General features: G+C 43.1%; 1 protein-coding gene across 4 annotated transcripts in view; it reads left to right on the top strand.

Moving 5' to 3' along the window:
- The first annotated feature begins 6,261 nt into the window (after positions 1 to 6,261).
- CLIP4 (CAP-Gly domain containing linker protein family member 4) overlaps positions 6,262 to 13,258 on the top strand; it is a 68,829-nt gene continuing 61,832 nt past the window's right edge. The window contains exon 1 of one of the 4 annotated variants that reach the window (XM_028831811.2): positions 6,262 to 6,547. The gene's annotated coding sequence lies outside the window, so the exon portion shown is untranslated. Of the gene's footprint in view, positions 6,548 to 7,356; positions 7,385 to 7,536; positions 7,618 to 7,717; positions 7,901 to 13,258 lie in introns of those variants that run through there. The other 3 variants (XM_077959803.1, XM_028831812.2, XM_028831810.2) reach the window with 3 other exon arrangements.

The raw sequence follows: 13,258 nt of genomic DNA, 5'->3' as shown, positions 1-13,258 counted from the left end.
TGGTCAGTCTGGTCTCAAACTCCTGACTTTGTGATCCACCTGCCTCAGCTTCCCAAAGTGCTGGGATTATAGGCATGAGCCACCACGCCTAGCTGAGACTGAAATTTTTTTTAGAGATGGGGTCTCACTATGCTGCCCAGGCTGGAGTGCAGTGGCTATTCACAGGCACAGTCACAGCTCACTACATCCTCTATCTCCTGGGCTCAAGTGAGCCTCCTGTCTCAGCCTCCGAAGTAGCTGAGACTACAAACACATGCTGCTGCACCTGACTCTGAGACTGAAATCTTGAAAAACCCTGGCCCATTCAATCAACACACATTTACTGAATTAGTACTATGTGCTAGATACTATTCTAGGTACTTAGGACATAGCAGTGACAGAAATAGATGACAATTCCTGCCCTCTTGGAGTTGCTTTCTTTCTTTCTTTTTTTTTTTTTTTAAAGCTTTCTATTATGGAAAACATTTCAAATTGCTAAAAAGAAGAAAGAATAATATACACCAGTCCCCCACCTCCTTATCCACAGGGGATATGTTCTAAGATTCCCAGTGGATGCCCGAACCAAATCCTATATATACTATGTTTTTTCCTAAACTTGCATACCTATGATAAAGTTTAATTTGTAAATTAGGCACAGGAAGAGATTAATAATAACTAATGATGAAATATAACAATTTTACCAGCATCACTACTTTTGTGCTTTGTGACCATCATTAAGCAGAACAGGAGTTACTTGAACACAAGCACTGTGATGGGTTGACAGTCGATCTGATCACTGGGCTGGCTACTAACTGACTAATGGATAAGGAGCATGTACAGTGTGGAGTGTGGAAGCCCTGGACAAAGGGATGATTCAGATCCCAGGCAGGAGGGAGCAGGATGGTGTGAGATTTCATCATGCTACTGAGAATGGTGTGCAATTTAAAACTTATGAATTGTTTACTTCTGGAATTTTCCACTTAATATTTTCAGACCATAGTTGATGGCAGGTAACTAAAACTATAGAAAGTGAAACTGCCAATAAGAGAAGACTACCGTACCCACCATTCAGCTTTAATAATGATCAATATTTTATCATCCTTTTTACATCTATGCCTCCACCACACACTTATTTTTAAGGGAGTGCTTTAAAGCAAATCCCAGACCTCAAACATTTTTCATATATACTTCAGTATGGATGTCTAACACACAAGAATTTTTAATAGAAACATGACCATCATGTCATGATCATCATACCTCCCAAAATGAACACAATTGTAAAATATAATTTAAAATCCAGTCCAGGTTAAATTTCCCCCATTTGTCTCAGAAATATTTTCACATTTGTTTGTCTGAATCCAGATCCAAAGGAAGTCTGGACATTGCAGGCTGTGGATGGAGCTCTCATGTCTCTTCCGGTCTATAACCATTCCCCTCAGCTACTTTTTGGTTGTCAGAATTGGGCTATTTGCTCTGTTAGAAATTCCCACATTTTGGCCTTGGACGATTGCATTCTCATGGTGTTTTTAAAAAATGATTTTTATTATGCTTACATTTTCTATAAAATAATAGTTATTTCTAGAGGCTTGGTCAGAGTCAGTTTCAGTGGTGGGTGCTGGGAAGATTGTTGGACTGACATCCTTATGGTAACTGGCTTATGCTATTTTTGTGCCAAAGATGCTTCTAGAGGTGTCTTATTGGTCAAAAATTTGGGGGGGTGGCTGGTATCCAAAACTTAGTTCTTGTGCCACAGTGGCAGTTTTCATCCTGATGCCGTAACATTCCTTTCATTCCATCTTCCTTTATGTAGGCTTCAAGAAGACTTACTTTATTTTAAAAAAAGTTAAAAATTAATACATAATAATTGCATATATTCATGAGGTACACAGTGATGTTGCAACACATATAATGTATAGTGATCATATCACAGTCATTAGCATATCCATCATCTCAAACATTCACTGTTTCTTTGTGTTGAGAACATTCAATATCCTTCTTGTAGCTATTTGAAACCATATAATATATTATTTTTAACTATAGTTATCCTACAGAGTTATACAGCACTAGAACATATGCCTCCAATCTAGCTGTAATTATAAAGAAGACTTTGCATCATGTGATGTCTGCGAGTGGCAGCAACTGGAGGGTCTGGGGAGCAGGGCCCCATGTAGGAACATGCAAATTCCTTTGTTAGTATCTTCTCAGGAAGTAGGGCTAAGAAAAGGGAAAAGACATTTATGGAATAGGGCCAGGCCTGATAGCTCATGCCTGTAATCCAGCACTTTGGGAGGCCGAGGTGGGCGGATCACTTGAGGTCAGGAGTTCAAGACCAGCATGGCCGTCATGGCGAAACCACGTCTCTACTAAAAATACAAAAATTAGCCAGCCATGGTGGTGTGCATCTGTAATCCCAGTTACTCAGGAGGCTGAGGCAGGAGATTCGCTTGAACCGAGGAGGCAGAGGTTGCAGTGAGCTGAGATCGTGCCACTGTATTCCAGCCTGGGTGACAGAACAAGATTCTGTCTCAAAAAAAAAAAAAAAAGAAAAAAAAAAAAAAAGAATAAACATAGAATAGCATGAAACTAAGCTAGGTCAATTGAATTGAAATATGTGAGGGGGTCTTTAGGGTTTAATGTTCCAAAAGGTATCTAGGTGATTCTAATGTACAACCATGAACGCGAAACCCCATTCAGATAATAAGGCTCGTGTGGCTCAGTGGAGTCCTCTTCAGTTTGTGGTCTACTTCAGCAGGCAGTCCCCACCTACAACCTTGACAAAGGAGACAGATTGGAGGAGGGCAAGCCCAGGTAGAAGCAGTAGGAAGTTCCTGGGGTCTCCAGTGGCTACTGATTTGTAAGGATTTCTATGGTACGTGAATTTACTCAATAAATGATATCATAAACTTTTTGAAGAATGAAGACAGGGAGTTTGGTTTGGAGAATCCAGAAATATGATAGGAAGAAAGGATGACTCCAGTGAGTAAAAAGAAGAATAGTTGCCATTTACTGACATAGGGAAGGTTATGGAGAAGGGTTCCATTTTGAACATGTTCTATTTGTGATATGTAATGTATGCTGTAGAATGGATGTTGAGTAGGCAGTTGGATATACATCTGAGGTTCAGGGCTGGAGATAGAAATTTGGGAATCATGAAAACAGAGATGATATTTGTTTATTTATTATTATTATTTGAGATGGAGTCTCACTCTGTCCCCTAGGCTGGAGTGCCGTGGCATGATCTCAGCTCACTGCAACTTCCACCTCCCGAGTTCCAGCAAGAAACTGACTTCCTGGAAACTGCATGAAGAAAGTGCTTATAGAACCATTGTAAGGGTTTCTCTGAGGCATATCCAGGAGGGTGATTGCTGAGTCATAAATCACACTGCTAATTTTTTTCACTAAACACTGCCAGGTTGATCTGCAGAATATATTTACCAGTTTAAATTCCCATCAGCAGTGGATCTTTCCCCACATCTTTGCCAATATTTAGGATTATCTTTCTGATTTTTGCCATGCTGGTGGGTAAAGCAGTGGTGTGTTGAAAACAGTTCATGAGAGCTGATAAAGCACATTTTTTCCCAACTTCTTTGGTGACCTTGAACTACACTGGTAGCTGGAAACTGGCAGTACCCAGAGTATTTGCACCAAGGAAATTGGCAAACACTGTACATTAGGACTTTTCCTTCCCTGGAGAGCTGGTTTTAAAACATAGACCAGCATATTGGTAGCTATGGGGTGTGTCACACTCTTTACATTCCCACTCTCTGATTACAAGTGGGGTTGAGTATCTCTTTAATGCTTACTTGCCATTCTGGCTTTTCCTTCTGTGAATTGCCTATTCTTATACTTTTTGCATTTTTATATTGGCTTTAAAAAATATTTTATATTGACTTCTTTTTGATTTGTGAAAAGTTCCTCATGCATTTCAGATATTAATCCCTAGTTGCTTTTGAACATACCACATGTCTTCTTCCAATTTGTTAGCCATCTGTTAATTTTTTCTATGGTATTCTTAAGAGAACCCGTAATTGTGATGCAGTCAAGTCCTACAATTTTTTTTGCTTCAAGGATTGTGCTTTTGCAAACCTGTTTTACGAAGTAAATTCCTAACCCACATTATAGAGATAGTCTCCTGCATTTTCTTTTGTATCATATGTAGGTCTTCCATTTATCTGGAGTTCACCTTTGTATATGGTACAACATGGGGCTCCCAATTTTATTTTTTCTTGATAAATTAAAGCCAGTTTCCCCAATGCCATCTTCTAAATAATTGATATTTTTCTCATTGATCTGTGGTACCACCTTTGTGTAAATGGAGGTCCCATTTATACATGGGTCTGCTCCCGAGTTCTTCATTCTGTTTCCTATTTGCTCTATGTATTCCTATACCAGTACCATAATATTTTTATTACTATGTGGCAATGACATAATATCTGGCATGGCAGGTCTTCTCTGGTTTTTCAAAATTGACTTCACTGTTTAAAATGTATTTCTCCTTATATATTTTATAAGTTTGTTGAGTTCTCAAAAAATTTAGTTTCTGCTGGAATTTTGGTTGTGATAACATTTACTTTGGAGACTAAATGGATATTTTTACAATGTAAAGTCATCCTATCCATGCTATATCTCTTCACTTATTCAATCTTTTATGTCCTTAAATTGAGTTTTAAAATTTTCTCCTTAAAGTTCTTGCAAGTTGTTGGGTTAATTCCTGGATACTATGCTTTAGAGTTTGTTAAACTTTATTGTTATTGTGAATGGTTTCTTATTGTCTGTTACATTTCCCAGTTGCTTACTGCTGATGTAGACAAAACTATTGATTTTTAGAAACTGATCTTGTACTTGGCAACCTTGCTGAGCTAACATTACTTCTAATACCTTGTTGATTCTGTTAGGCTTTTGATGCTGATGATCATATCTGTAAATATCGCAGACAGGAAGATTTTAGGGACTCTGCCCAGTGCTCTGATCTTTTACATTTAAGCACTTCTACTAGTTGAACTCCAATCTGGTGCCCCAATTCTGACAGTTGGGTGTCTCTCACGGTCCTAAGGGCTAGGCCCCCTATACACTCACAATTTAGAAACTGATGATATTCTACCCCATATCCAGTCCATGTAAAAGCAGTGACCTTGTCTTCTTTTGCTATTTCCTCTAACCGTTTTATCATGGTGGGGGTCCTGAAAGCTGCTGACAGATCTCCATGCTGCTGAGTGTCTGAATTTCTGCATGCTGCTCTATGCAGCCATTCTGGGTGTTTAATGCCCCCAAAGACAGCCTGTGTAGGTTAGCAAAGTAGTGAATCAACACAGGCCTTCAGATCAGACAGACTTAGGTTTGAATCTTATTTCTGCCCCTGGCTACATGGAGCAAGTCACGCAGCCTCCCAGAGTCTGTTTCTTCATTTGTAAAGTGAAGACAAGTAAGCTCTCCATAGGCCAAGTGCCTTTACAGTGGTCAGTGAGTAATGCCCCTTCTCCACACCGTGATGTTGACCAGTAAGTCGATCACCTCCTGACACTGTGGATTATTGCTACACTTTTCAGGAACTTTGTGTCTCCAGATATAATTGAATCTCAGCAGCTACAGTTGGTCCACATCCCCATGTGCCTTCCCACCCCAATGAATAGTTCAAGTTCCAAGTTCTGGCCGCGTATCATTGTCCAGTCTCACTCTTGTTAACTGGGCAATACCTGGTTCTAAAGCTTGTATGTCATGAGATACTCTAGGAAGCATGACTCTAACGAGCACTTGCATTCTTGATGATGGTGTAAAGGAGTAACGTCAGATTTTTGAACAAAGGCCACTAAGTGAGTGGGAGACTCTGGTGGCTTGGTATCCTGGGAATTTGCCTATGTATTCCGGTGTTTGGGTGTAGCAGATAAAGCCAGTGGCCTGACTGGTTCTAACAGAGATCTTTATTATAGCTAATAACAACTCGGCCATGCCTTGTCACTGACTAATAGTGGTATTTCAGAGGGATAATTTAAATCACCAGTAAAAGTGAACTGTATACCTTTGGAAACTTCACCAATAGCTCCTCTGTTACACACAGATCTTTATGACTTTCTGAGGTTCAGTGACAATCGGCCTCATTTATAGGTGCTTGAAGCCAACCAAGGGCAGATTGCCTTTCTTCTTTTAACCAGCTAAAGAGATGGGTGGGTCAGACAAGAAGAGGGTATGATGAAAGCAGGGAAAGGGAGGCGGACTCTTCAGAGGGAGGAGGAAGTATCTGTGTTACACATTATCTCTGAGAGCACTCACAGATGCTGAGCCTGCAGAGACAGAGAAACTGGCAGCTGACCAGGCTTGGGGATGGTCACGTATTTAAATATTGTGGGTTTTAGTCAACAGTGTGCGCCACCCGATTCAACAATGTGATGTGACTGCTCCTAGCAACTATTTTGATATGGTGAATTTTTGTTAACACAAGCATAGGACCTTGAAGAGGTGGCAGTCTCTTTCCTCTCCGCACTTGGCAGGCCACCCACTCATTCCTGATAATCACATTTAAGAGAGCTCTGGACAAGCTGGGATGCATCCAAGAGAATCCCTCAACATGCTGGTGAGTGGGATTGTGACCATGTCATATCAGGAGTAGCTTAAGGGATAGGTAATGCGTGTCTTGGATAAATTGGAGTCAGACTTAAGAATTCCCAGGGCAGAAACAAAATCCAATGATGGGGAGATGCAGGGAGCTGGATTTTAGCTTCTAAGGTAGAAAGAAATTTTCCAAAAGGCTGATCAAAGATTAAATAACTGCCTTAAAAGGTAATGAGCTCCTTGTTACACCGCGAGGTGTTAAACCACCGCTTGGTGGGAAGACACTGTAAGGAGGATTCAGGCAACTGGGAAGGGGGCTTTTCCCAGCCCATGGAATCAATGATTCTAACAGGAAAAGATGCTCTGGGGTGAGGTGAGCGCTTACCTCTGCTCTTGCAGAGACAATGACAGACGTTCGTTCAACATCTGTTCCTGCTAGGCACTGTGCGCACTGAACACAGAAGTACAGCCTCTATGAAGCAGCCGCTGTAGGCCTCAGAGACAGCTGATACGATGTAACTGTTGACTCCATGTTTCAAACCTCGGCCATGGTCTTACTAGGTCTCCTCATTAAGGGGACTTACTATGTATCCAGTAACGCTTTCTTGCTACCAGATGACAGGCTGTCAGAGTTCACGACTTTAGGCGCACAGTTCACCCTGTCAGGTCCTTGGGAGACGGAGAAAGGGGGTCAGGAGAGAAGGTGGGTGAAGAGGCAGCAAAGCCGCAGGAGATATGAACTAAATTGCTCAACGTGGGTGTAGCATGGATTAGGCCTTTTACAGCAAGCCCTGCCAGCAGGGAACTGGTGGATATACTCTCGGCCACACTCAGCTGGACTCCGGGGAGCCCAAGACGGGTAAGACGCGGTCCCTGGCCCGAGCAGCTGGTGGGAGAGCCGCAGGGTGGAGATGTGAGGCCACGAGGCTGAGCGCTGTGAAGGCGGTGGGCACGCACGGCGTGCCGGGGCCGCCTGGCTTCGCAGCGGGGGAGGTAACACTGCGACACCCCGCAGACGCTGCTAGCCGGGGTCTCGGGCCCGCGTGCGCCGGATCTTCTGCCCGTTGGGGAGTGCGGGGGCGCGGGCGCGAGGTGAGCCAGCGCAGGCGCGCACTCCCTCCTCCGTCCCCACCGAGTTCCCGGCGCGTGCGCGGGGCCGAGGCCGAGGCCTGCGCGCCGCCCGGCCGCCTGCACTGCGCGCGCGCCCACCACGCGTGGGAGGCAGCGGGAGGGGCCCGGCGAGGTCCGGAGCGGCGCGGCGGGAGGCTCCGTGGGCGGCCACGGGAGACAGCGCCGGCGGGAGCGCGCCTCTCGGCCTTTCCTCCGCGCCCCCGCGTCCCCAGCCGGCCGCTCCGAGAGGACCCGGAGGAGGCAGGTGGGCCGGGGGCGCGCGGGGCCCCCCGGGCCGCGGGCAGGCAGGCGGCGGGGTCGGGGCCGAGGGTGGGCGGCCCTGGGGGCCCGCGGGGAGGTCGGTGGCCCCGGGAGGGTCTCGCAGAGGCGCTGGGGGCTGTGGAAGCCCCGTGGCCGCCTCCAGTGGGCACCGGTGTCACCGACCGCGGGGAGGCCTTCTCGGGGCAGTGCGGCCCACCCGGCGGGGATGGGGGCTCCTCGTGGCGGTCGCTGACTGATGGCCCAACTTTAGGATGAGGGGCGTGGGGTGTGCGGGACCCGGCGGCGGACCTGGGCTCTGGCCCACGACCCCGCGGCCGCCCCAGTAGTCCCCGCACGCGCAGTGGCTTTCCAACGCGGCCTCTTCCCATTTCTCACTTGACCCCCCTTGCACATTAAATTGTCGAGAAATCTTTGGCCCTTGGGTCTTCAAAATTAAACCAAATGGCTGTCCTTGCAGTCCTTGGCTACCTGAGGTCCCTTAATTCTGAACCAGCCGCACCTGGGAGGGGAAGTTGGAAGGAGCGCTGGAGCTGAGCCCGCATCCTTAAGGATTCCGTTCACGGCTTATGATGGTAGCGCTTTGAATTAGATGTCAGGCTGTTCACGTCATCCAGACGCTGGTTTTCAGCTCTGTTCTGAGACAGTGTTTTGATATAGATCAGAGGATGATGTTCTTACGGAACAGTAACTTGCTGTGTGTTCTGAGATACTAGACTGTGTTCATATTGTAGCACCGTCATCGTGTAAAACGGCACCTTTGAAAGATTTCAGTAAACACCGTCCTCCTTAGGAACATCCGCCAGCACTTAAATTGTACTTCACTTTCACTTTGACGTTTGTTGTTTGTGAATCTTGTGCACAATTTAAAGTGAGTCGTCTAAACAGCACAGGATCGGGTGGTGCGGGGCATGGAGCAACTAGGGAGGAAAGCAGAGACTTGAACCTGGTGGAGTCTAGTTGGTCTGCGTTTTTGTGTTGGAGAACCATCCTGGTTCCAGCTTATTTTGTTATCGTAAATATGATGCATTTTTAAAATGCTTTCATCTGATACGGACTATCTGGACTGTAAGATTGAGTCTTGCTATGCATGGAATGTGTTTACTTCTGTTTTGCAGAAGATTTAGCCCATGGTATACTATTTGTAGGATTCATTTCAGACATTTTGTGTTTACCACATGCAGTCCCACCGGAAAGGGCTTTTAAAAAAGTGACCTGTGTTGTCTTTTATTGCTTATGACAACTCCAATTTTGGCACGTATTTGAAACTAGTGATCTTTATATAAAACCGACTTCACTCTTTCTCCCTGTTCAAACCTACAAACTCTGGTTACTTTTAGGTTTACTGCTCCTTTGTTAATTATTTATAATGAACTATGGAGCTATGGGCTTGCTTTAGTGTGTTAACCATTATTTGTGTCTTGTTTCAGGCATTTGCATATTGTTTTCTGGAGAGTGATCTGCACTGTTTTCCTTCAGTGCTGTTTAGAAGAGCTTTAGGAAACCAGGAACATGTTCTTTTTGCATTGCCCAATATGGTAGCACTAGCCACACATAGCTTTTGAGCGCTTGAATGGGGCTAGAGCAGTGGAAGAACTGAAATTTTAATTTTTTAAAATTTTCTTTTCCTTTTTTCTCTCTCTCTTTTTTTTTTTTTTTTTGAGACAGAGTCTCGCTCTGTTGCCCAGGCTGGAGTGCAGTGGCCTGATCTCGGCTCACTGCAGCCTCTGCCTCCCAGGTTCCAGCAATTCTCCTGCCTGAGTCTCCCAATCTGCTGGGATTACAGGCACCTGCCACCACACCCTGTTAATTTTTGCTGTGGGGTTTCACCATATTGGCCAGGGTGGTCTCAAACTCCTGACCTGAGGTGATCTGCCCATCTTGGCCTCCCAAAGTGTTGGGATTACAGGCATGAGCCACTGCACCTGGCCAGTTTTTAAATTAATTTAAATAGTCACATGTGGCTAGTAGTTAGCTGGTCAGACGCTACAGCTTTAACTTATTAGTCTCCAGGAAGCCTTCATTGATCCTCTTAAATCTGTGCTCTCATAGGACTCGGCTCTCCTTGGTCATAGCACTTACTACTTTCAGCTTTCTGGTAGGAATCAGCACTAGGCTGTAATCTACATGAAGGCAAGGACAGATCTGGTTTCCTTACCGTTTCATAGCTTAGAACTTAGTAACAAAAACTGAATAAATAGTTGTTGAATGCATAAATAGCTTTTTCAGGGCAAGTATTTCAATTTTGAATTATCTCTAGGGCCAGCTAAGTGTCCAATACTGTAAATACCTGTTTAGTAGATTGTACAGATGTTATGTAGGTAGCAAATAAAAAGATCATGGGAGTTATGCTTTAAATACTTACGTGGTGAGATTGGAATCTCAGGAGAATGATGACTCATAACAAAGTATTATAGGAAATTGAATGAAAGGGCCTCATGCTTCCAGCTAATATAGACACAGCTTCGGTCTCCTATTAGTTGAACAACTCAAGGATGTTCTTGAACCATATCTCAAATCTGAAGTCTCCTGGCTTCAGTAAGGTTCTTTCATGGGGTCCAGACAGTCCTGAACCAGCCTGAAGATGCTAGTGGACATCCCCATTTATTACTGCTGTGTGTTAAAGCATGGACCAAGGAATCTTGGAAAAAAAAAATCACAAGGTGTTTGAGCTGCTAGCTTTTGCTAACAGCTAACTTGGAGTGATGAGTAGGATGAAATTCCTGTAGAAATCAGAGTTTGGGGAATTTGATTCTAGCTATTGTTAGTATCAGAGGCACCTGTTTTTTAGACAGTTGATTAGGGCCAATTTTTTTTTTTTTTTTTTTTTTGAGACAGAGTTTTGCTCTTCTTGCCCAGGCTGAACTGCAGTGGCGCGATCTTGGCTTACTGCAATCTCCGCCTCCCGAGTTTTCAAGCGATTCTCCTGCCTCAGCCTCCTGAGTATGGGATTACAGGTGCCCGCCACCATGCTTGGCTAATTTTTTTGTATTTTTAGTAGAGATGGGATTTTTGCCATGTTGGTCAGGCTGGTCTCGAACTCCTGACCTTGGGTGATTCACCTGCCCTGGCCTCCCAAAGTGCTGAGATTACAGGTGTGAGCTACCGTGCCTGGCAGGGCCAAATTTTTTTTTTTTTTTGGGGCTTACTTTATAATCAGTTATCACCAGTTAACCATAGTTGGATTTGGAATGGAAGTATGTACTCAGTCCAGATCAGTATACTTAGACATTTGACCAAGAGTCCAAGTGTCATAGGTCTTCAGATCCAGGAATTGCTTTTAGGAAATGAATCTGAGACTATAGGAAGTTTATAGGGATACATAGTTTCCTTTGGTAGGACAAAAGGTAGAATGTTAAGTTTTTCATGAAGATAAGGAAATGTAACTAGGGAAAAATGCAACAAAGACAAAATACAAAGAATGTTCACTGCATTGGTCAGGTAATATTGTAGCTTCTCTGGACTTGAAGTATCTAATATGTAAAAGAATGAAGCTGGTTACATCTGATTGCATGAATGTTCTTTCCACTTTGAATCTAAGCTTTGAATATTAAAAATGTGTAACACACTATTCTAGCCCCTTTGGTAACTGATAGTTGTGTAAGATACAGTTCGTATCTTTGAGGATCTCAACAGTTTTTACAAGGAAATGAAAGGTGCTCTGGGGATCACTTAAAACATTTTTTTTTGAATGAGAAACTCCACCCTTTGAAAGGGAAGTCATGTGGTGACTCCTCTTAACCAACTCAGACAGATATCCACTGAGTCACTTTGCTGAAGAATTAAGAGTATAAAAACATGTCTGAGTCCCAAACCGTAATTATAGTCAGATTAATTTTCCTAAAACAGCTTTAATCATGCTATTCTCTTTTAAAAAAAATCAGTTGTTTCCCAGTGCTCATGAAAGTAAGTAGTTTGGTCTGTGATTAGGCATTTGCTCCTCAGTATAGCCCTAAAAAGCCCTTACAGCCTCACCTCTGACTGTTTTCCTAGCCGTGTCGCAAGTTCCAGCCCTACTGTTCCTTTAATGGGATCCCCTTTTACATTTATACCTATTCATCATTCCAGACTCATCGCAGATGATACCTTCTTCACCATTTATGATTCTTAGAAGCTCCCACTGCAAATGCTCCTGGTACTTATGTGATGGAGCAGATCCCATTCTGCCTCATAATCTATGGTTATTAGTGGTATTTTATTCACCTTAATAGATTGTAAGCTATCTAACAAGCACGGACCATCTGTTAACTCATTTTCATATTCACTGAAACATCTAGAATAGTGCCCTGTATGTAGTGGTTCCTTAATAAATACTTACTACTGTTTGGAATTGATAGCATTTGAGGAAGATCACCATTGCTATATAACACTAATTCCATGAACTTGTCATTTTCCTATTTATGTGGCAAGGTTAATGTCAAAATGCTTCTGAGTATTCGGTGGTAAGTAATTTTAGCATCCAAGAAAATGTGAATATCTTAAAATAGTGACAACTAGATTAGGTTACCTAAGATCTATGTCCATATAAGCATACGATTTTTGAGGAAAAAGTAAGCCTCCTACTTTTTACCAGTTCCTGCCAGTATTAAGAAAACATGAATCAAGTTGGGAAGACAACAGTGAGTTCAATGAAATGACTGTTTTATTGCACTGGGGCACTGATGGTAAGGATAGTTATGTTAGACACAGGGTTGGTTAAGTAGAACAGAGCACACATTAAGTAATAGCTAGTATGGTGTTATCTATTACCAGATCAAGCTATCGATTGCCTATTTTTATTCTGTGCTTTTTACTGAAACAATCTAAACTCATTTTTAATTTAGTTTTATATTTTTTTGCTTACATTTTAAAAACAGGGATTCATGATACTTCAGATTGTAAAGATCTGATACAAAAGAAACTGGAAGGCTTTTAGTTTCATAAGTTTGGTTTTATTAGCAGTTTCTCTGCTTTCTACATCATTTCTGAGATGTAGGCTAGGGTGTAGTACAAAGTCTAATTTAGAACGAATTTATTCTAAGCATTCATTTTGTCTGAGAAAAAGAGGTAATATAAGCCCCGTGCTTTAAAAGACATGGCTTCCGTCTTCAGCCAGGATAGAACTCACAGACCCTCGGACCTTGTTAAGTCGAACAATCTTAGTAAACTCTTAGATTTGTAAGAGTGACGTGATTAATTTTCAGTCAAGTTTTCTGGGATAGAAAATAATGGAAACATTTTAAGGTAGATTATTTTCATGTGATGAGCACATGGCATGAGCTATTGGATGACAAATGATGTGACTTGTGCCAGCATTGTGGGAAGTTCAAGATTCATCTACAAGGGTTAATATGCCCTTGTTTGT

The sequence above is a fragment of the Macaca mulatta genome, chromosome 13 (genome assembly GCF_049350105.2).
Source record: "Macaca mulatta isolate MMU2019108-1 chromosome 13, T2T-MMU8v2.0, whole genome shotgun sequence".
NCBI lineage: Eukaryota > Metazoa > Chordata > Mammalia > Primates > Cercopithecidae > Macaca > Macaca mulatta.
The sequence above is the reverse complement of the archived record's forward strand: the minus strand, read 5'-3'. Positions and strand labels throughout refer to the sequence as shown.